This window comes from Sus scrofa, chromosome 8 (genome assembly GCF_000003025.6).
Source record: "Sus scrofa isolate TJ Tabasco breed Duroc chromosome 8, Sscrofa11.1, whole genome shotgun sequence".
In the NCBI taxonomy this organism is placed as follows: Eukaryota; Metazoa; Chordata; class Mammalia; order Artiodactyla; family Suidae; genus Sus; species Sus scrofa.
Window position 1 is genome coordinate 123,587,112 of NC_010450.4, and position 25,805 is coordinate 123,612,916.

General features: G+C 36.1%; 1 long non-coding RNA gene across 1 annotated transcript in view; it reads left to right on the forward strand.

Moving 5' to 3' along the window:
• LOC110262188 overlaps positions 1–25,805 on the forward strand; it is a 493,294-nt gene that overhangs the window by 381,717 nt on the left and 85,772 nt on the right. Inside the window, exon 6 of the long non-coding RNA XR_002346864.1 lies at positions 3,681–3,778. This is a non-coding gene — a long non-coding RNA (uncharacterized LOC110262188). The remainder of the gene's footprint in view (positions 1–3,680; positions 3,779–25,805) is intronic.

The window sequence follows — 25,805 nt, forward strand, 5'->3', positions numbered from 1 at the left end:
ACATACAGCTATGTGAATATTTAAAGATCCATCAGAACTAGAAATCAAGCATAAGACATTTTATCGTGAGGCAAACTGAAAATATATTCATAAGATGTTTTATTTTTTGAAACTACAGCCTAATACAGGGGGAAAAGCAAATCAGGATTTTATAATGACTCACTCTAAACTTATAAAAAATAAAAAGTGGTCTTATCACAGCCTAAACAATTTGAGATCAGTCATTTTAAATAAATTCTTACTTAGATCAAAGTGGATTTCAGTGGTTCTCACTTAAAGTGAGCCAATAAAGCCTTTCAGTTACCCACCTAAATGATAGTTCCAGAACAAAGAAAGCAATAGTATGGACTTAGACTTTCCACAAAAAAAAAAAAAAAAAAAAAAATGAAAAGGCTTTGGATGCATATGAGAGAATATACTAGAAGAAACTCCTTCTTAAACTTTGAGCCCCTAAAATGACCTTATTGATTTGCCTTGGGACAATCTCCTTCCAACACAGTGTTTCATTTCATTGAGTGGATGTCCTTTGAAGTCAATTAAACTTGGTCATGGCAGTCCCAAGGCTGCAGCACTTTCATAGCTGAAGGCAACAACTATTTGACAGGGTGACATGGAAATCAGATTCCTTATGCAGAGCACTATTTTCAACCTTCAAGCATGTGGGAACTATACAGCAGGGGTGTTTATTTGGTATTTAAAATTGAGCTGTTTCAGAGCTTTGGAGAATATATATACAAATTCAGCTGAGCTTTTCTTAACTTTTTCTCACTTCAGACCTACAGAATTTCCTTCTCTTTCCAGCTGCCACCCCTTTAATAAAAGCTTGGCCTTGTTCCACAGAGGAAATACGTGAGAGATCTGAGAGACGATCAAAGAAATTTCAACAACCACAGATACTGGAAATGCCTACATGGGGGTGATTGGGGGTCCACTTATCAAGAAGAGAAACGTCTATTTGGATCACTTCTTTGAGAATATCTTCGAGTGGTACCCAGTTATTCCCACTAGGCCATTTTATAACTCCAGTGATAAGATTAAACTACTAAGAATAGTCTTTGTCATGGCATGGCCATTATTTTGCTTATAGATTAATATAAGCAACTTTATTCTAGGAAAGTGAAAATCTTTTAAAACTTTCACCCAGATTCATAATATGTAATTCACAATTAAATAAGCAATTAAAGATGAAAAAGAGCAAATTTAGTTCATGTGTATTAACTTCTCAATGTAAATTAGTTGAATAAAATGTGAAGGACTGGAGGCATTCTTTTAATATGCCCATTGCTCCAAATTTTATAAGAAACAGAAAAATACTTTTGTTTCCATTTATTTATGAAAAATAGGAGTTAGCTATTTACTGTGCATGCCACCTTCCCACTTACATCATGAAATGAAAAACAGAGATAACATATTGCATACTCACTTTGGCTAATGGTATAACTTTGCTCATACTCTGTCACTCTTGTTGTAGGTAATGCTATCTGGCATACCATGCTAAAATTAGGTTTAAATTACCTGGGAATTAGAACTCTTAAGACTCTATTAGAGAATAATCCATTAAGACATTTACATGTATTATGGGACTAGTTGGGTTTTCTTCCTGTTTATAGCAAATAGGAAAATACGGTAAAATTCTTAGGAAACTTCAAATGCATAAAAATGTAAATAAAATATTTCATTTTAACCTTCACGTTACCTATAGGAAATTTCTGCTAATTTGTGATCATACATTTATTGTTACCAGCCTTATTTCTTTTTTTCACCATTGAAAAATGTGAACTATTCATCTGGCCAAAGTCATTTTAGAGATTTCCTGAATAGTACAAGTGCATTTAGTTCCATATCCCATTTGGAATAAATAATTAGAATGATGGTAACTCAGGGTAAATATTCCCAAGCGATGTCAGAAAATTTTTATTTAAAGAAATGCGAGTTTCATTTACACTGAAGCTCTTCTCCTAATAAGTGCCATTTTCCCATATCCTCCTGATCATGCAAATGATGCCAACAACTGTTGCTTTGATTGACTTATCCTACTTCTGACATCCCCACAGCTATTTTCAACAGTTTGTCTAGCAATTCCAAACTGCTCAGCCACTGTTCAAAGTTTTGCAATGGTTCCAACACTGGGATGCCTTTTCCCTCTCTCTCTCTCTCTCTCTGTCTCTCTCTGTCTCTCTCTCTTTCCTATTCTTTTTGGAAATGCTGACTTACTAGCATGTGGTTTAAATTTCTCTTTGGATTATTGAGGTTTATAACATTCTAAATTATTTTTCTGTGATATTAATTATCACGTAAAAATGGTACAACATCATTTACTCAGTGTGTCATTTGGAATCAAAACACCTTCCGTCTGCCATAATTTCTGTCCCTACTTCTCTATCTTCATCTTATTCAGCTTCTTAACATTATTTATGCAGTGGTAATCTCCTTCCTTTTCCTGACTTTTCTCATAGTATATTGGCCAAGATTGCAGTATCTTCCAATTGCTAAATTTTCCTGAACTCACGGTGTTTCTCTTTTGTCTCTCCAGCACTCCATGGCTGATCCATCCAAGGTCGTGGCTTTAAATATGAGCCATGTCCTCAAGACAATAATTTCTGTAAGTCTTCTCTAGCTCTCCTGAAGTCCCAACTTTTTATTTACCTTCATAAATTATATCTCCACATTGATATGTACTAGCCTCCTGAAACCAAGTGTATCAGGAATTAAGTCCTAATTCATCCTTCCATCTCCCAACTCCCTCTTCATTAATCTTCTACAGCTCAGTAAATGGCAGGTTACATTTCCAATAACTCAGTTTAAATCCCCAAAGTCATTATTGATTTCTTCCTTTCCTTCACTTAAAACATTCAGGTCATCAGGAAGTCCTTTGATATATATTTTGATTTTGCTCATTTCCTTTTCTTCACGTCATAGCTCTAATTCAAGACACCATCACTTTAAGACTATTTTTACAGCTTCCTAATTGGTCTCCCTGATTCTGTCCTTATACCCTAAAACCAGTGGCTCTTATGAAACTTAATCTTAACTCATGCTATTTCCCTGTGTAAAACCATCTCCTTTGTTTGTCAAACTCATTATCAGCATTCATGGTATAATCTTGTATATTTCTTGGACTACTGTTCCCATGCTCATTCTGCTCTAGAAGCATATGATTCCTTTCTCTTAATTCGGTTGCCAAGCTTTCTTCTGCTCCGTGGTCTTAGCATTCTCAGCTTCGCCCCAGGCTCTTTGTGCATTTAGTTCCATTTAGTTCCTGTCACCATTCAGTTCTCTATTCTGCTGCTGCTTCCTCACCTTCCATTGCTACCCAAGCACTTTATTTACCCAATCTGCTCTTTTCATAACTCTCTTTATTCTAGAAAGTTTGCTCTCTAAATTAACTTTTTATTTGGTACATAAAACAAGAACAATGACCTTTTCTATCTTGTTCAATGTTTTCCCCATCTCTTAGAAAAGCACGTAAACATGTTAAATGTTCAATATAATTTGATGTATGGATGAAAAGACAGAAAGACTGATAACCTGTTCACATAGAGCTTAGAAGCAAGGATAGGTCCAGATAAAGTGCTAAGTCCAGGAAAAGAGGCAGTTACATCCAGGGGAGATTGTAGGAATGTAGAAGCACTGCTTCTAAAAATGGAATCCTCAGATCTTGCACTGTTTATGTTAACAAGGTTCAAGAGCAAAAACGGAACAATGAAGTACAGTGGAAAAAACCCGAATAGAGGTGTGCAAAACTGGAATTTTCCCTGTTCTGATTGTGGCAACTTGGGTGAGTCTTTTTGCTTATTTCACCTCTGTATTTGTTGCTGTAAATTGGGAGAATAACCATTACTAATCAACTGAGGTTGTTATGAAAGCTAACTTGAGATGACGAGGGTATGTATGCATGAATAAGAAGGTGGATGGGTTCCAGAGGAAAAGGCTGGGATTTGCACATCCCTTGGCAGAATGTCAATATTTTTTGTATTTAATCCATTTTGGAATTTTATAAAGTTTTAAAAAATTAATTTCTGATTATAAAAGTGATGTATCTTTTTCACAAAGAGGAAAGGAAAATGTAAGTATTGAAAAGTACGAAGAAATAAAATATGTCACCCATCATTCTACTATTCAAACAAATTACATAATTAGGATATTTCTTTCTGGTCTTTATGTGTTTGTATTATAGTCGAGATCATACCATATAAGTAATTTTGTTTCATATTTTTCTACTTAACTGATATTCATGTAGCAATTTTAATAGCTACTTTGGCAGTGATATTAATGGTCAGTATCATCTGTTTATTGGCCTTTAAATAGTTATGTGATAACTGTATCACCAGCTAAATTATAAAGACACATTAAATCCATGTTCATAGCTGAAGAAATAATCAACTTCCCAAATAAAGGTAACATTTCATATCAACTTACCGACACTTGAGGACATAAGTACCTTTCTAAAAACTGTACCGTCATCACATATCTGATGATGTGATATGAGTCTGAAAGCATTCAATGAACCTTCCAATGCCCCAGGGCCTAAAAGCAACCACCTCAAGATTTTAATATACTACCTACTCAGGAGTTTGGTCTGCTCTCAGCTTTGAATGAAATATGTCATCCTGGGGTTGTCCTGAGGGTTGGGGGGAAAAAAGCTAGTAAAAAATTTCTCCTACCCAAATAGTATTGAATTTTTAGCAAATTTAAAAACATGAAAAATACAAGGTGAAAATTGACTTTTTTCTTGAGTGGTTTGACAGTATTTAAGCTGACAAAAGATCTTTAGCAATCTCTATGACAAGACACTTTGAAATAATGGATCTGATATATGAGACATAGCTGTTCCTATGGAGGAGAGATGAAAACATTTTCAAAATCATCTAGAGAGTAGATTCAATGTTTATTCCTAAAATACAGTAAACATTTCACGATTACTGTGTACCATCACTTCTTTCATAGCATCTTTTCTTATTTTCTCTTTTTCAATTATCAAAAAACCTAACGATGTTGACATATATTAAATGCTGTTTTTTTGTTTTGTTTTGCTTTGTTTAATGTTTTGGCCAGTCATGTGGCATGCAGAAATTCCAGGCCAGGGACCAGACATTCACTCCTGCAGCAACCCAAGTAATTGCAGTGACAATGCCACATCTTTAACTTGCTGAACCACCCAGGCATTCCTAAATGCTGTGATATTTTATTGTAAATGTATATTACCTATTCTGTTGAATTAAACATATAGTGGATGTAACAATAAAAGAATAAATAGACTTCAAAACAAATAATTTTAATAGAAATAAGAGGGCCATATTGCAATGATAAATGGGGAAATCTATCAGGAAGATACAACAATTTTAAAAGTCATACATGCCTAACCTAAGGGCTCCAAAATTCACAAATCAAAAATGGACAGAATTGAAAGGTGACAGGAGAAAAAGACTCCAATAACAATAGTTGGAGTTTCCACTACTCACATTGAATATTGGAAAAAACAACTATAAAGAAGATCCTAAAATAAATAAAGAACACTATAAACCAGCTAGACTCAATATTACTAGATAATACTAAACCACAATACAAAACAAATTTATCTAAAGTAGACATACAGAATGTTTTCCATGATAGACAATATGCTAGTGTAAAAAGAGCCGATGAATTTTTTAATTAATTTAAATTTTATTAAAAAATAATTACTAATCCAAAATAACTTGAGTGTAATAAATCCCAGTGGGAGGACCCTTTTTTTTTATAGCCAACAAGAATATCTTTATTTTTCTTTATTACTCAAATGAATTTATCCCATCTGTAGTTGTATAATGATCATAACAATCTGATTTCACAGGATTTCCATCCCACAGCCCAAGCACATCCCCCCACCCCCCAAACTGTCTCCTCCAGAGACCAAAAGTTTTTCAATGTCTATGAGTCAGCATCTGTTCTGCAAAGAAGTTCAGTCTGTCCTTTTTTCAGATTCCACATGTCAGTGAAAGCATTTGATGTTGATGTCTCATTGTATGGCTGACTTCACTTAGCATGATAATTTCTAGGTCTATCCATGTTTCCATGTTGCTAAAAATGCTGGTATTTCATTCTTTCTAATGCCTGAGTAATATTCCATTGTGTATATGTACCACATCTTCTTGATCCACTCCTCTGTCGATGGACATTTAGGTTGTTCCATGTTTTGGGTATTGTAAATATTGCTGCAATGAACATTGGAGTACATGTGTCTTTGTGAGTCGTGGTTTTCTCTGGATAGATGCCCAGGAGTGGGATTGCTGGATCAAATGGTATATTACACTTCTGAGTATTTTACTTATATACTAAAAACACACACTTATATACTAAAACTCCACAGAAACATGTTTATGAATACATATATATTAATCTAACAAGGAGATTTAGATAGAAACACCTTAATAATAATAGTTAACTTTAACATATCACTCTCAGAACAAACAGATCCAGTAGAAAAAAATGAGTAAATATAGGACCTAAAAAATTAATTAATAAGGTAGATTTTTTTGGATATATATCTATCTATATACAGATAAACCTTATTACTAAGCTTCCACAGAAAATACACAAAAATTGAGTAGGATGTAGGGCAAATCACAGGCTTTGTTGGACTCATATTTCAAGCTAAATTGACGTTAAGACTATCTCAAAAATGCCTCATAACCAATATATCCAAGACAAAACAACTCTGCTATGGATCACAATGGCTGTCATGAAATTATACTTCTTTAACGAGAGATTATCTTCCTAATTTGATGGTTTATTGATTCTAGGCACACAGTATCACCGTGTGATCCTGTAATCCATGTATACACTGCCTGTTGAAAATCTTAGTTTTATTTAATACTATCCCCCCTTTATATGCATATGTGCAAACTTGGAAATAAAAGTATGACTTCAAAGTGGTAAGATACAGTGAAAAATATTCAGAGAAGACATGTAGAAGACAGAGAATACATGGCAGGGTTTGGTTGTAAATCCACAAGTGATTGATATGTTTTATTAATTTTTTGAATTGATATTATACACTTTGATTTATACTTCACATATGTATCCATCTATCATTTTGTAAATGATCAAAAGTCATGGTAGAGTCCCTGAAATTTAAATCCATGAACCATGTTTATATAGAAGTATAAGGACTTGTTGTTCTACTAGTAATTTGAGCTCAGAAACCTCTTCCAGATTTACTAACATCGTGTACCTCCTGCTATGACAGAAGGAAATAGACACATCTCTTTTGGTATATTGGCCAAAATGTATTACTACAACATTATGAGAAAACACTCAATTTGAGGAATGTACTATGAAACATTTGGCTCTGTCAATTTGTTAATGCTGTAAAGGTTAAAGACTGAGAAATTGTCACCAATTGGGGGAGACTAAAGAGATAAGACAACGGGAGTTCCCATTGTGGCTCAGTGGAAATGAACCTGATTAGCATCCATTAGGATGTAGGTTTGATCCCTGGTTAAGGATCTGGTGTTGCCGTGAGCTGTGGTATAGGTCACAGACTCGGCTTTGATCTGGTGTGGCTGTGGCTGTGGCCAGCACCTACAGCTCTGATTTAACCCCTAGCCTGAGAACCTCCATATACCACATGCATAGCCCTGGGGGGGAAGAAAAAAAAAAAGAGAGAGAGAGAGAGAGATAAGACAACAAAAGCCTTGTGAGATCTTGGATTAAATCCTGGGACAGAAAAATGACATAGGCAGAAATCAAGTGAAGATCAAAGTTTGTAGACTACTAAAGAATGTCGTACAAGTGTAATTTCTTAATTTTGTACTTGGTTATGAATGATATTAATATAGATATAACCGCGTAAATGGTATATGGCAAACTACTATGTATTTTTGCAACTTTTGATAACTCTAAAGTTATTTCAAAATAAAAAAGTGAGAAAGAAGAATTTAAAAAAAGAAAAAATGGTTCCTTTTCCACTTCCCCTGTGGGAAGTCCAAAGGAATCTTTCTCCAATATTACTGTGAGAACATGGTTGAGCTCCTACAGGTAAATTTCACAAAGTTGTTGTGACCCTCCAGTGACTGGATCCCCCCTGGGGTTTTTAACTGTCAGGGTTGTCCACACAATTTATCAATTACGGTTCCAATTTTCCTACTCCAGCATTGGGTCCCCTGAAGCTTCTACTCATGAGTCTTTATTCAGGTAAGCCATGACTCTCTGTATTTATGTCTGTCTCTCTCTTGTTGGGGTCATATTCTGTCCTAGTAATCCAAGAAGAGTTTTTGATATTTCAGTCTGCTCAGTGTTTTACTCATTGTTAAGATAAAGTGACTTCCAGGTTCCTTACATGTGGAGCTGGAAACTGGTCATCTTCACTTTTGAAGTATAATTCTAGGTCAAATGGATAACTTTAGGTTAGTAGCATTTTTTCTTTGAAGAACTTAAGCATTTTATTCTATCATCTTCTTGCTTACATGATTTCTGCTACAAATTTTTCTGTAATACTTTTCCTTATTCCTATGTAGGTAAGTTTCCTACCACCCTTCCCCCCACTTCCCTGGCTTCTTTAAAGATTTTTTACTTTTCTTTGGTTTTTCTACCCTTTGAATATGGTATGTTCAGATACAGGTTTTTGGAATTTCTTCTGAGCTTCCTTGATTTGGTGTTTGGTGTTTGGCATTACTTTTGGAAAATTCTCATTCATTATTACATCAGATATTTATTTTCTGCCTTCTCTTTCTTCTCCTTCTGGTCATTTACTTATGTGTATGTTAACACATTTTCAAAATTTCTCCACAGTAGATCTTGAATAATCGGCTTTGATTTTTAATTCTTTTTCTCCCTTTGGATTTCAGTTTGCAAACTATCTTTTGACTTATCAGCTCACAGATTTCTTCCCTCAGCTATGCCTTCTCTGATAATGAACCCATCAAAGGCATTGTCCATTTCTAGTACAGTGTTTTTGATTTATAGAATTTTAAAAAATATTTCCATCTCTCTCCTTACATTATTCATGTGTTATTGCATGTTATCTACTTTTTCCATGTAAAGCCTATAACATGTCAATCATAGTTGTTTTATCTTGCCTTCCTTCTAATTCCATCATCTGTGACATATCTGAGTCTGATTCTGATGACTGCTTTTTCTCTTGAGACTGCTAATCTGTCTAGAAGTCAAGCTGTGTTTAAAGTTTGTTTTAACTCTGTGTTCCAAACACTTTGTATTCATTTAATGTTCTTATTTTGATTCCTTTCTTGACCTCAGGTTAAGTACTACTTCTTATGGAGCCTCTGTTTCTTCCAGCTTTTTCAGGTATAATCAACTGCTGTCATATGGGAGCCCTATTTGTGTAGAAATAATGTGTAGCAGATAGGAAGCTTTCAAATATCTTAAGGTTATCTTTAAGTCTCTTAAGGTTATATTTAAATAATGGGCTTGTGTCTCGGCTTGTGACTTTCACAAGTTTGTCTCCAGTGGAATATGATTTTTTAACCCTTTAGATGAGCTAGGAAGTCAGAGGGTCCTGGAGTAGGAAGAATACCTTTACCCCAGTTAGAATAAGGTAAGGCTCTGGCAACATCTATTCCTCTGATGAATAGAAATTTGTTATGAAAAACTCTCTAGGAATATTTCACAATGATTAATCTTCCCCTATTAGTGTCAGAGCCATCAGGGGATCATTTTTGATAGTTACCATGAGAACCTGGTGGTATTTCTGGAAGTCAAACCTATAAAAGTTTTGAAGTACTTCTAACACTGTAGCTCCCAGGCATTTCACATTCTCACAGTGGTCTCTACTTAGCAAATTTAAGTTAGCAGTGTGATAGTGGAATACGTATATGTATTAATGATTTTTATTTCCCTCTACTTATCAAAAATTATTTGTTTTTTTTCTTTGTTTAAATCTATAAATAAAATTCAAACCTTGAAGAAAGACACAGTTATATCTAGATTTGACTATTTTCACCTACAGTTAGAACATATAGCATAGTCTGCTTTAGTTTTTAAACTGTAATGATACATTAAAATATCTGGCATATTTTTCATCCAATATTGTGCCCACAGAACCAGGAGAGGCCAATAAAATCATAATTATCTCTATTGCTATACTTTGTTCCTAAGATTACCAAAAAGCTTTGTCTGTAAATATTATAACTAGGCTTTCTTTATTATGAAGTGTATACTTATGTAGAAGTAATATGAGAAACATAATTGTTTTTTCACTGCATAGACCAAGATAATTGATAATCAATACTTGAAAGTCTTTAGGACTGTTTTGCAATTTCTTTCATCTCTCAGTTTCTATGAATAAATGTTTATAAAATGAATTGACTTCTATACTATATCTATATTAGTTCTACATTTAAAAAATTTAATGATCTTTGTCAGTTGTAAAACTGAATCCGTTGAATAAATGCTATAAAAATTGGATTTTCTTCTTTCTTCTGTATTTAATAACTTGGTAGGTAGATATATTAAAATACAAAGCCTTACTGATGTACAAGTGATTAAACACCTAAATTATTATGTTTGATGAGTATATAAGTAATCGTTATGCCAGTCTTTACACTTTTCACAGAACTGAAATTTTCCAAAATTAAAATGGGTGAGAAGTGGGAGAATTATCCTAGGACCTCCCACTCCAGTCTACAAGCACCACAGCTTCCTTTAAATTGCCCACAAATGAGACCCTTCACTTCTAAACCATGCACTTCCCCACAGTAGGATCTGAGCCTCTTGCTGATCTTGCTCATCGCCCATAGTTGTGGTCCCAGAGATGGTGATATAGATTCTCCGAGGCATAGATTTGTCCACGATAACCATGTAAACGAAGCCTTCACTTCTCTCTTCTCTGTTCAGTGAGTGCGTTTTTTCAAAAACTATATGGTAGTATAATTGGAATACTAAGACATGTATTTAAAGTATACAATTTGATAAGTTCTGACATTTGTATATACTTGTACAGCAATGAACACAACCAAGATAGCAAATATCCATCCATTTCCTTGTGTCCCTTTATAACTCCTCATTCTGTCCTTTCCCTACTCTGGCATCTGTCAAGCAACAACTCATTGCTTACTGTCTTTAGAGTTAGTTTCCATTTTATAGAATTATGTATAAATGGAATCATAGCATATGTACTTTTTGTTGTCTCTCTTCTTTTACTCGGTATCATTAATTGAAATTCAACTATGTTGTTAAATATGTTAGTAGTTCATTCTTTTTACTTCTAAGTAAGAACGCAGCATGTAGATATACACGATTTGATTATCTAGATGCACCTTTGGGTTGCTCTCAGTTTGTTGGTATTACAAATAGTTACCATGACTATTCATGGAAAATTCTTTTCATGAAAATAAAATTTCATTTCTCATTGATAAATACTAAGGAAAATAACTGAGCATGTGATAGGTGTATGTTTAACTTTGTAAGAACTTCAAAACTGGTTTTGAAAGTGGTGTATTTTACATAACCAGTAAGAAGCTTATGAGAGTTTCAGTTGATTCAAATATTTGCAACACTTGATATAATCAGTCTTTTAAATTTTAGACATTCTAGTATGTGTGAGGCAATATCTAACTAATTGTGACTTCAGTTTACATTTCCGTAATGATTAATGATGCTGATAATTTCTTCCATGTACTTATTTGCCATCTGTTTATCTGTTTTTGAAGAAGTGTCTATTCAAATTTTTCAGGGGATTGTTTATTATTATTATTGAATTTTGAAAATTCTTTACATATTCTGAATAGAAGTTCTTTCTCAGATATATATTTGCAAACATTTTCTATAGTCTTTTCATTCCCTTAAATTATTAGCCTTTAACTATACATTTCTAGCCAGAAGTTTTACAAATTTTATAACTAAAAAGTTATGATATCAATTTAACAATAAGCTTATTTATTATACAGGAATGATAACAATGCTTCTCTCGATTGTGATTTACATTATTCATCAAGTAGGCTAATAGTTCAAGTATCTAAATATCTCTAATCCCCCTAGAGTAAGTGTTTCTTCTAAAATAAATATGTGAAATAAAATCTTCATGAAATACTCTTTGAAACAAATCAGATATAAATATTTATTGGATGAGTTTTCTGGAAGAGATACTGCTAATTCCTAGTGGTCTTCTTTGAATGACTTAAAGCATTTCATTTACAATCCACCACCAGCGTCAACAAAATATTGAAAATTTTAGGAAAAAACATGTTTTCTATTGTTTATAATCAAGCACACCATCGAGATGAATTTTTGATAGAGATGAAATTGAAATCATTAATTATTAATTATTCATAATTCCTAGGTGGGTAGTAATTATTAATCTATCTTCAGAGAGACATAAAAAGGCACCAGATTATATAGTATTTAAACTTTTATTTATTTATTTATTTTACTATTGCAGTGCTTAAGAATCCTTTGTCTTGTAGGGAAAGGTGGGCTTTCAGAAGGTCACAAGATTTAATCACTAAATATTTTAAACAAATGCCTACTATGTGCCAAGAGATATTTCATCTCTATAAAGCCACTGTTTCTAAAATGGTAAAAACTGAATAAAGATAGTTCAGATTCTGCCTTTTCTGCTGAATGCATTGATGCTGAATAGCAGCGCTACAAATATTTAAAATGTTATTTCCTGCCCTTTTGAAATAAAAACAATGACATTTAGAATACAGCCAAATAGCATTAATCTGACTTCTCTGCCTGTAAGTTATATTGGCAATTTATCTCAAGCAGGTTTCATTGTTAAAGTGACATCACCCAAAATGTCATTCTGGAGAGAGAACCAATGACCCTGTTCTTAGAGGATAAAAGCCCAAAAACAATATAAGTGGCTGTATTTCAAATTCCACCATGTTGTATTCTAAAAGACTCTCGAAATCCAAAGTATAAGATTCCTAAGCAGGATTCATGCATCTAAGGGCTTTAATTGACTTTCAAGTTTCATTTAAATATAGCATCACTGCTAATTTCATATTTTTTGAACAAATAGCTGTCGAGCAACTACTATGTACCAGATACTGGTTTAGTTAAGTAATGGTAAAATATCACTGTTTTCATGGAGCTTAGAGTCTATTAAGTGTGGCAGGTAATAAAGAAAGTAAATGAGTAAATTATTGGAAGTAAGTGCAGGAAAGGAGAGAAGAAACAGAAAAGAGTGTTGCGAAATGGTGGGGTGAGAGACGGTTTAAAAGGATCAATAGAGGGTTAGGGCAGACCTCCTTAAGAAAATAACACTTTGTGTTGTTTACAAAAACACATGTATAATGCTGTCTTCCAAACTAAGTGCTTTTCAAATATGAACTCATTTAATCCTCATGATAACTCTATGAAGGCGGTATGATTACTATCCCTGCAGTACAGAAAACAAAGTGGAAGGACAGAAAGGTTAACAACTTAACCTAAGATCCACAAAGCTGGAAACTGGGGAGACCTTGTCCTCAGTGCAGGGACCTTTATGCCTTTCTGCCTCTTGTCTTTGAACAAAGATATGAAGAAGGTAAGGAGTGGGAGGGCAGGTCGTGTAGATACTTGCAGGAAATGTATTTGAGACATAGATAAGAGACAAGGGCCTGAATAGTTTGTCGAACCTTCTAGATGCAGTGTGGTTGGGGCAGAATTTCGACAAAGGAAGGGTGGTAGAGAGATAGTGGGGCACTAGAGCCCTAAAGATTTTGCTTTTACTCTGAAAGAGACAGGGAATCGAAAGAGAGATTTGAGCAGAAAGAACGTGTTGAATCTGTTTTAAGAGGATCACTGTGGCTACTCTGTTGAGAGCAGAACATACACAGTAGGGAAACAGGACTACTAGTGGGGAGCCCCGTCTGAGGATGTGCAGTAATGGTGGAGAGAGATTATTGTTCCTTGGATCAAATAAAAATGTTGGATATTGGAGTTCCCATTGTGGCTCAGTGGGTTAGGAACCTGACTGGTATCCATGAGGAGGCAGGGTTGATCCCTGGTCTCATTCAGTGGGTTAAGGATCCAGCATTGCTGTGGCTGTGGTATAAGCCAGCAGCTGCAGCTCCAATTCGACCCCTAGCCTGGAAATTTTTATACACCGCAGTGTGGCCTTAAAAAGTAAAACAAAACAAAACAAAATGTCGAAAGTATTGAATAATAACCAGGTGTTGATATATTTTGAGTCTGGTCAATTAAATGTTTTGGTAGTAAGGTAGGGAATGTAAAAAATAGACAGCAAATCAGGCTGCCATGAAGGATATTGGCCTGAATAACCAGAAGGATAATATTGCCATTAATTGAGAAGGCAAGAGAGGATGGGTGGAGACAGCTTTGACAAATTAAATTTCATGTCTGTTTGACATCTAAGTGGAGATGTCAGCTTGGCAATTGGATTTTGAGTCTAGAGTTTGGAGAAGAGAACCACCTGGAGATATACATTTGGGCTGAGCCACGTACAGTTTGAACCTAAAAGCATGAGAGTAGGTGAAATGATCAAGCCGTAGCTGTGGAGAGAGAAAAGAAAGGATTGCAGGACTAAACTCAATTGACAGCTAAGCATTTTATTATTTGCTAGATACTGCAGGTAATGTGTCATACCTTAAAAGGTAGGGAAAACAATGAGGGAACAGAAGCTAAACTGTGTTTATAATACTTTCAATATTAACACATGTAGAAAATTCTTATACGTGCATATGTATAACATAACACAGGAGACTTCACAGTTTAAAATGCATTTGAACTTGTCAACCAAAAATCTACACAACCTGAAAGTTGAGAGTTGTTTTATTTGGGGCGAAATTAAGACTTAACCTCGGGAGACAGCAATTCAGGTAGCCCTGAGAAACCAAGAAACTGCTCTGAGGTGGTCGGAGAGGAGCTAGGAAATATAGGAGTTTTTGCTATAGAAGGCAGGGAGCAGGAACAAAAGAGGCCTGGGCTCAGGGAAATTGTTCCTTTGATGTGCGCCTCTGCTATCAGGGCCAGTATCCTGAGTTTTCACAGCCTGCTGGACTCACTGGCTCTCACCCTAGGAGGTGACTCCATTCACAGATGAAGGTGAATACAGACTGGGATAAAATACCACCCAAGGAGGAAAAGAGGGACTATCAGGATATGGGAAAGGTGAGGGGGGAGTGTATGCAGCATACACATGTTTTAAAATGCACACACGCATTTTATAAAAGTTTGTTGCTGATCTCCTGCGGGTTGCTACCAGTCACAAGGAGCAGCCATCACCATGAAGGGTTTTATTATTTTTCTAGATAAGAGGAGATGCAAGAATTGGGCACAAAAAATCTTCTCCTAAAAATATCTGAGTATCAGAAGGCCTGTTCTTCCAGTTTCCCCAGAGCACAGAGTGCCTCACTCCTGAGGTTTGCCCTGCGCTCTGCTCAGGGGGGCGTTGCGGGTCGGCAGTTGCGGTAGCTCATCATGTAATCCATGTAGAGACTGAGGGCAAGTGCCAAACTTCAGTTCCCAACTTCATCTCAGTGCAGATTTAAATTTTCTTAGAATTTTATATTCTCAAAATTACTAACACTGAAACACTCCCTTTCATGTGTCTTCCTTCTGTGAATGTTCCTCCTTTGATGATTCCTGGGCTTGAGTTTGATTGCCAAGAAGTGGCTGATAGCAATGCAAGTGAATTGTAAATGGGCCAATAAGATGTTTGTCATATTTATCATTAAGAGGAAAGAAAGAAGGGTGAAAGGAAGGAGGGGAGGCAGGAAATGGAGGAGAAAGGGAAGGAGGGAAGGAGGGAAGAAAAAAAGAAAGAGAGGACTGCAAAATAGATGAAAGCAGTCAAACTTGCAAGGTCTGTATTCAATTTTTTTTTTTTTTGGTCTTTTTTTTCTTTTTAGGCCCACACCTGCTGCATATGTAGGTTCCCAGGCTAGGGGTCCAATCAGAGCTGCAGCCTCCTGCCAACACCAGACCTACCACATGGCTGGATCCAAGCCTCTTCTGTAACCTACACCACAGCTCACAGCAATGCTGGATCCTTATCCCACTGAGCGAGGCCAGGGATCGAACCCGTTCCTCCTGGATACTAGTTGGGTTCATTAACGACTGAGCCACCGTGGGAACTCCAGTCTGTATTCAATCTTGAATGGCTAGTTTAATGAGGAGCGCCTGGATTCCTTAATCACTTTCCCTAAATTGTGTGAATAATAATCACAGCAAAAACACACTTTCAGAGCTGCTGATACTGGGATGTAGCTAACAACCTTTAGTGTTTAAGTGATGTATAGAATTAAACCTTTGTTAGAGTTGATTTTGCAAAGCAATTTGGCTTCTGAGGCCCATGAAAAGCAGATGGATTCTGGGAAGGAGTTAAGTGTCTGCTGGTAGGGGGGTGATGGGTTGTTTCATTAATAAAATGTGAACAGCAGGAGGATGTTAATGAAGAGACACCCCAGAACTTGCATACCTAATGTATTCCATGAAAAAAAAATAAAACAAACAAACAAAAAAAACCCCAATAAACTTGACTATGTTAACAAGCAGAGGTATTTTACAAAGGGAAAACAGGAAAAAATGATTACTTAGAATTGTAAGATTTTTAAAAAACCAGTGTCTGCTACCTTCAACATAGCATTCCATTTTTTTTCCAACATGTGGTCTAAAGAAAAATGAAAAATGCAACTAATTAATAATACTTAATATCACATACTCCATAGTTAGAATTTTGATCCCAACATTTGGGAATTTGTGTTATGGGTTATTTTATTTAGATAACATACTTGCTTCTCAATGTATTGGATGGCAAATGTTAAATCTGAAGATATTTAAACTAATTGTGTTTATGTTACAAAGTAATTCATATGTATTTGCAAAAAGTCGAAACTATGTATAAAACAGAACATTAAAATCTATCATAATCCCGCCATCCAGAGATGACTACTGTTAATTCACTCTCCTCCCAGACCTTTTCTATAAAATAAAATCCTGATTGATAGGCATCATGTAGAGTTAATTTCTGGAGAGTGCGTTAAATACCTGAACACACCAAAGTATGGAAAGTAAGAGCGGAGTAGCAGTCAGCATCGTGATAGGAATGCAAGGTCTTTTTTCCTTGCAGAGTTCTATTTGTTTGTAGTCTGTTGAGGTGAAGGCATGTCAAGGCAGCTAGGATACAACAAAAGGAACTCTTCTGGCACGCCTCAACATTTACCTTTATGATTTGCATTTACAGTTAGAGAGGTAGTTTTCTGCCCATTCTGCAATCTTCTGGGGGTCTCCAGCTGGTAGGCTGCTCTGCTTCTCCCCACCAGATAATCGGCCACGCTAAGTCCCTTCTCTAATGTATGGTGCACTGCCATATGCAGCCATCCGGCTCGTGATGGCCATGCATCCCCCGACATCCTAATGCAGGAAGTAGGTGCTTCCCTGGATGAGTGACATTCAATTATCCAAGAAAGAAATTCTTAAAGGACCACATGATACAAAGATAAATCACCTTGGCTGACAGCTTCATTACAAAACTGACACGCAGAGAAGAGAAGTGGCCCACTGGGCTAAAGGTATCCTCTTGGCCACTCCCTAAGCAAAGCAGGATGTCTGCGAAAGGAGAGCCTTGGCCTGATGATTTGGGCAAGGCCAAGGAGTCACATCATAAGAGGATTAGATTTTCCCCCCAATATCAAAGACTGTGTTTCTGACGTCAGTTATTTGATGAATTACCCCTGAGAAGTTTTTGACAAATAAATGTAGTAATATTTATTATGATATGGTCCCTGCCTAGGCTGCTCCCTCCCCCAGCACCTCAGCCACCATTAATCCAGGTAGATCTCAGTCTGCATTTACTTTTTACACTTTACCAGCCACGATCCATGTCTGTCTTATTCTCCGTGTTATCTTTATCCTTTAGCATGATGCTTCGCACTTGGAAGATATTGAATAAATATTGGTGGATGGATGACTGTATGAGCAAATAAAAGTATAAATGATGGAATGCCTCACTGGTGAACATAAACTGCTGGTCTCAGGCCCTTGCTCACAGAGCACGAAGGGAGAGTCTGCTGCTCCTCCTCCCTGAGGTCACAGGGAAACATCAGTCCTCGGCTCTCACCAGCATCCCCTACCATCTGACCACTTTCACTCTGTCCTCTGGCATTTGCAAGAAATAAGACTAAGCAAGGCTTTTGCATTTGTCAAAAGAGATACTAATAGTATTAAAATCCTAGGATTATTGTGAGATTTGATTTAGATAATGCGAGTAAAATACTAAAAACTATATCTGGCATGTAATAAGAGTTCTGTAAACAGTTTCTTTTTGGCCATTGGCCACTAATGCTAGAGGCTTATGGCCAGAACTCTCAGCTTCTCCCAGTGTCTGGTAGAAAAACATCATTTGAATGATGGTAGGAAAGGCCAAACATTTTAAAATTCTTGCTTTTAAAGCACACACAGAATGAGTGTGCCTCAGGAGAACACGCATCTGCCTCAGAAAGACAGGTCAAAGAGGGAAACTCCTTTTAAAAGGCTCCCTACTGCTTTTGTAACCACAGGTAAATCATGGAATATTAGAATTACAAGGGGCATTAATGACAAGAAGTCTAGTCTCCCACCTCATGTTTGACTCCTCTGAATAACATCCTTAGCAAAGGATACTCAGCTCCCACAGCCACTGGTAAGAAACCTGTTCCCAAACATATTCAGGAGAGGGGACCACGGGGAAGAAACGTGCAAAGATTCAACAATATCTTCTACACGGCGTATCACAATGCCTAGACTGCCAAGGACAGTTTCTTTTAAACTTCTGAAATAACCTTATGCTCATTTTGATTCCAGTAATAGGAGATGTAATGAAAATGTCAAAAGAGGTTACTAAACAATTTAGCCACATTTTCAATTCCTATGTTGCATTTTTAATCGTTACATTAAAAAATGATGCGGTAGGGACTCCCGCTCGCTCTGAGGTGTTCTGGAGATACAGCTTTGATATAAGTAAAGGCGTTAAGGAGACAGCTATTTAATTATGCATCAGTATAAATGCTGAATAGGAGATGTTTCATAATGAAGAGAGCCCCTATTACAGATTATATCCTACTCCCCCTATTAATGTTTTGTTCCCATTACTGGTTTTAGAGCTCAGCAAGGCTGGACAGACCAGAGAAGCCTAATTAAATCAGCTGGTTTCTTGGGAGATTGGAGGGGAAAAGGAAATTGATGCCTGTGTGGGAAAAACAGTCATTGAGATAAAATGAACCAGAGGTTTATAATGAAGGGTTGTGTTGCTTTATCATGGGATGTGTCGAAAACATTATAGTTAGAACACACGAATACACAAATGCTACCACCTGTGCGAACAGGGGTTTGAAAATGCTAGTGGCATGGTACAAGCCAGTCCAATTAAAAGGAAGACTGCCAAGAATCCCTTGGACCTCCTCTTAGGACCCTAGTCAGAGTTGCACACTGCCTTCTTAGTGAACTGTGACACCTAAAACAGATTTCTCCTGGGCTACTTGATGCTTCGCACTCGAGAATGCTGTAGTACAAGTTGTATTGTTTTTCTTTCCTACCACCATCGTATAAAAATCAAGATAGAATTTAGATGAAGCATCTAAGCAGCCTTGAAAGCCAGAAATAACAGGAGGATGGGATTTGAAGTATGTATGATACAGGCAAAGATTTTGGGTATGACTCAACAAATGCTTTCTTTTGTTCTTAGCTCAAGCAGATACTTCTTTGACTCAGGAATTATATCCTAAAATGAAATTCCAAAGTTATTAAAATAGGTCTTCTTTTCTTCCCTAAATTCTGAAGTCTTTGAGGAGACCAAGTACCTCTAAAGAACCATCCTTTTAAAGGACACAGCAAAACTGTTTTGGAGTGAGAGTTGGGGAAGACTAAAATATCGTGAAAAAGTAAACTTCTAAAGATCAAAAGTAAACCGTCAGTGGACAGGGACTAGGAGAGTGGGGATTTAGAAATCATCTGGTGAGAAATGAACCAAATGGCTTTGTGATTACAGACCCTTTATCCATTTCCTAAATACTGGTAGACTCGAATTTAGTGCAAACATAGGAAAAGAGAATAATTCATAAAGATCCCCAAGACTAAATTTCTACTGATATGGTAAGATCAGTAGGAAGAGTCTTTTTATCTCCAATTTAAATTGTAAAAGGTATGAATAGTTTTTGTCTGCCAGAGGTGGTGGGCTGAGATTCCTATCAGCTACAGATGTAGAAAACCAGTTCTTGTTCCTGGTCACTTGCTAAACTAGTTGAAAGGCAAGATACACATGGTAAATTATAGGATCAGGATTGGAGGATCGGATTAAAGATTAAATTAATCTGCCCAGTTGTATAATGAATTTGTTAAGTATGTGAAGTCCTTTGCATCCTCTCCATTACCACACATGGCTCAGTGCTTCTCAGACCTTTCATTCCAGAGCAGAAGCTAAAACGGTGTGCCTTGTGCCCAAGGCTCTCCCTTACTCCTGCACCATTGAGATAAGCTTGAGACCCAGTCCCTCCCCTAACTTCACTTCTCAGAGAATACAGATGCATAGTTTGATGCAGTCATTCTGGAGCATTATTTGTATTTTCACATTTGAATTTCCACATGATATGGCAATGCCCTAATTTAAAGGTGGAATTATAACAAGGTAAACTCAAGCTCTGTGGCAGGGAATCATGGGGCATGGCAGGTGACAGGCAGGTGGGGATGTGTGTGGTCACATGGATAAAGCTCAGGATGGAGGGTTAGGTTGACTAGAATCTATGCTACTACTTTTTCTGGGTCACAGTTCCCTCATATTAAAAAGAAAAAATTTGAAGACAATACTTTCTAATGTCTGTCATTCAACAATTCTATTTCGATGCTCATAACTAAAATATCTGTTCGATATCTATCTTCCTTTTACACACACACACCCTTTCTCTTTTTCTCAATTTTCTCTCCCATCCCACAAGCATGTCTATTTCCAATTAAATAAGGGTGGATATATGAATATTCAAATAAAGTTAAAATGAATAGCATTTCTGTACACATGAGAGTTTTTTTTTTTTTTTTGGTCACACTCATGGCATATGGAAGTTCGTAGGACAGGGGTCAAATCAGAGCTGCACCTGCACACCACATCCACAGCCACAGCAACAGGTGATCTGAACCACATCTGGGACCTATACTACAGCTCACGGCAATGCCAGATCCTTAACCCACTGAGCGAGGCCAAAGATGGAGCCTGCATCCTCATGGATACTAGTTGGGTTTGTTACCACTGACCCACAGGAGTCCGAGAGCCATTTTCTTATGCTTAGAGGTCAAGAGATCAAAATATTAACTAATAACTATGGAATTGTCATAATTATGTTGTATTTATTTTTGAGATTTTTTCATATTAAGAAAACTACGTTCAATTTTTTTTTTCAAATAAGTGATAGGAATTTATCACAGTCCTAGGAAATTATTTTCCAAATAGCCATAACCCTATAGGTCAAATGGAATATGGTGTGATAAGCTTAATAAGAAACCCTTGATGTAGACCATAGGTAGAACAGGTCATTAGCTAGAGGCAGTAAGCAAACTTATTTTAAAATAACATACTAAAGGTTGGTATAAGGCCAAAATATAAAGTTGTAACATCTGCTCTTGATGTCCTTCATATTCACCTTTCTGCTCAGGTGAGTCCATGTATCCCTGGTTAGATTGCCCTTATTATTATTGCACTTGATGGATCTTTGTGATGACTGTTTACCTGCCATCATGGTTCCTGGGAGATGTGTAGTATGGTGACATTTCTGACTTGGGAGAAGGAACTGAATATTAGCATCTCAGTGTCACTGTCCTTCTGGACAGGTGGATGCCTTCTGCCATGTGTCCGCTTCCACCTGGGAGCAAAAGGTTAGGCTAGGCTAACTTCTAAGAGGCAGGTTTACAGACATTTTTTCACTAGGCTCCTCCTATCAGATTTCAAAGATAAGAAGCTCCCATAGTGGCTCAGCAGTGATGAACCCAACTAGTATTCATGAAGATGTGGGTTCAATCCCTGACCTTGCTCAGTGGGTTAAGAAGCTGTCCTTGCCAGACCTGTGGTATAGGTCGCACATGCAGCCTAGATCCCGCCTTGCTGTGGCTCTGGTGTAAACCGCAGCTGCAGCTCCAATTCAGCCCCCGGCCCAGGAACTTCCATATGCCACAGGTGCATCCATTTAAAAAAAGCAAAACTAACATTGTCAACCATCTGTTATTAGCTTGTAAATATTTTAGCTGATACAAGTTAGGAGATGTGTTTTCTAAATGATAACCTGTGTTAGCTTGAAATTCCATTGTGGTGGTGATGTTTTTATTATTAATTAATACAAGAAATTTTATCTATAGACCTTTACATATGTTTATTCTAGTTTTTATAACTTTATAAGATGGCAATTATTGCCTCTACAGAAAAACAGGGTCAGATAAAAGAAGCCAGGTAATAATTACCTGAGGTATTTTAACCAAAGTTCATACATCAAAAGTTCATATGCCTAAACATGGCTATTATGGAAGATAAACAAGATGCAAATGGTAATATAATCTAGAAATGCATATCTGTCATTGAAAGAAATGCAAACACCAACTAGATTTATGGTATATATCAAGAATTCCTGAAATCACCTTTAATCATACTCTTAGTTTTTCCTTCAGAGCATTGTAACCACTAATTAAAACTTCTATAGCTATTTAATGTCTTTTTTCCCAAATGAACTGTGCATTCTACATGGACAAGAGTAAGTTCTATTTTTTCCACTGCTGTACTCTTAGCAATCAGTTCACTTTTTGGCTTATATTAAATAGCCTATGTTCGCTGAATACAGTTTAAAAATATTCAGCCCCATTCTCCCTTTAGCAACTGTACTCTTTCAGTGAGAAAGACAGTATGAATGAACCAATCAATATTCTCTCTCCAGAATCTATTTTGGATCTATGGAGAGAGAGAAACTTAATTGCATTTGAGAATCCAAGCAGAAAGACACAAAGGAGGAAACAGGGAGAATTTTCAGAATTCACTTGAATGTGCTCCTCCCTTTTTATTTCTGTTGATTGCTTTGCCCACCTTAGCCAGTGCCTCTGTGGGTCACATGCCCGGGTATTACCAGACTACTGTGTATTTTCAGAATATGGCCACATGGCCAGGTACTGGGGCTGCTTAAGTTTGTCCTGTGCTTGAAATGTTCACCTCAGTATTCTCAGCTGTCAAAATTCAGTCTTTCATTGAAGTGCAGCATTAATGTGGAGACATCAGCTGCTCTTCCCAATTAAAGATAATTCTTTATTCCTCTGATCTCCCATCAAGTATCCTCAAATTTATATTATAGTATTTATCGCAGACCGTCTGGCATTAGAGCTTGCTTTGTACAACTCTCTCCATAACAAAATTCAGAGCTCCTTTGTACCAGGAGCTCTGTTCTCTCAATTCCTGGCACTGTGTCTTGGGTAAGGAACATAGCCAATGAATGCTTATTAAACTGCATTCTATATCTTTATTTAGAATTGGAGATAATAACTAGCTTATAAATAGTGGGATGCTTAATCATACCCGAATCACGAAGTACTGTCAATAGTTGAAATGACATCTTGTACAATCATCAACTTGTTTGTTTTGTCAGTCTTTTTTTTTTTTTTAATGTGTCCTCTAGCAGTTATTAACAGAAAAGATATAATAATGTAGAATGCTCCATTAATGGGTAGAGATCAGATAACTATGAATACAGTTGTATCTAATCTTCTATGTTATTTATTAGGATTAGAATTTTAAATTACCAGAATTTTGACCAAAAAAAAAGTAATATACATCTTATAAGCCTCATAATAGATTTACCTTTTGCTAGAAAGTTAGACATATAGATGGATATGGAAAGTCATCAGATATATTTCAATGGAAAATGAGTATTTCAGTATAGTGTACAAATATCTCATTCTGTTTTTTAAACAAAAAACTTCCAGAAAGAGGTACAAAAACTGGACATGGATGGTCGGTAATGGGAGAGATTCACTATTTACCTTTGGCTGCTCTCGCAGCATGTAGAAGTTCTATGGCCAGAGATCCAACCAGGGCTATAGTGGTGACCCAAGACACAGCAGTGACAATAAACCCTGAGCCACCAGGGAACTCCCCATCTATAATTTAAAATTAATTTTATCATTTTTAAAAAACTAGTTAATAAAAAGAAAATAATAGAATACTATTAAATTTCAAAATTTGAAAAAACACTTTAATTCAAACTAGCTTCAGAAGCGAACTATTTTAGTGAACATCTCTGCAACAAATTCATTATTTTTTTCATCAGGTTTTATTGAGATATAATTGACATATAGCACTGCGTAAGTTTAAGCTATACAGCATAGTGATTTGATGTACGTAATAAAATGGTTGTCACAATAAATTTAGTAAACAACCATCATCTCACATACATACAAAATAAAGGAAAAAGAAAAAAAGAAGTATTTCCTCATGATGAGAACTCAGGATTTACCTATAACAGCTTTCAAATATAACATACAGCAGTGTTAATTATAATGTTGTACATTACATCTCTGGTATTTTATCTCATAACTAGATGTTTGTACTTTTTGTATACCTTCATCCAACCCCCCTTCCACTCACCCCCTCCTCTGGTAACCACAAATCTAATCTCATTTTCAGTGAGTTTGTTGGTTTGTCTTTGAAATAGAATTGACCCACAATACTGTGTTAATACCTGGTGCACAACATTAAGATTCACTATTTCTATACATTGTAAAATGATCACCACCCTAAGTACTATCTATCACCATACAGAAATGTTACATTATTACTATATTCTCCACACTTACATTTTATACCCATGATTTATGTTTTTTGTACCTGAAGGTCTGTACCTCTTAATCTCCCTCACCCATTTCTCTCATTCCCCTTTAGTTTGATTTGTTGTTTTAGATTCCACATATAAGTGAAATCATCTGATATTTATCTTTCTCTGCCTGGCTTACTTCACTTAACATTGTACCCTCTAGGTCTGTTGATATTGTCACAGATGAGAAGATTTCTTTCTTTTTTATGGTTGAGTAATATTCCATCACACACACACACACACACACACACACACACACACACACACACACACATTCTGTAATCATTCTATCAATGAGCACTTGGTTGCTTCCATATCTTGGCTATCATAAATTATACTTGAATCAACATAGAGGTATATACATCTTTTTGATTTAGTGTTTTTGTTTTCTTCTACAATAGTTTCCTTGTCTGCACATTCTAGCCATCACTTGTTATTTGTGGTCTTGTTGATGAAATCCATTCTAAGTGAGGTAATATATCATTGTGGTTTTGATTTGCATTACAGTGTTGATTAGTGATGTTGAGCATCTTTTCATGGGCCTTTTGACTATCTATATGCACATTTCTTTCATCATGTTGGATTTTTTATTTTTTGTTCATTTTTTTTAATGTTGTTTGAGTTCTTTTGTATGTTGTGGATATTAACCCCTTATCAGATATTTTGCTTGCAAATCTCTCTTCTCATTCAGTGGTGGATTTTTTAACTTTGTTGATACTTTCTTTAATTGTGCAAAACCTTTTTAGTTTAATTTAGGTCCCATTTGTTTATTTTTACTTTTGTCTCCCTTGCCTTGCCTGTGGAGACATATCCAAAAATTTTTTCTAAGACCAATGTCAAAGAGCAGCCTGCTTATGTTTTCTTCTAGGATTTTTACAGTTTCCGGTCTTACATTTAAGTCTTTAATCCATTTTGAGTTTATCTTTGCATACGGTGTGAGAAAGTTGTCCAGTTTGACTCTTTTGTACATTGTTGTACAGTTTTCCCAATGCCATCAATTATTTAAGGTTAAATAAAATAAGGTAAGGAGTTCCTGTCATGGCTCAGGAGAAA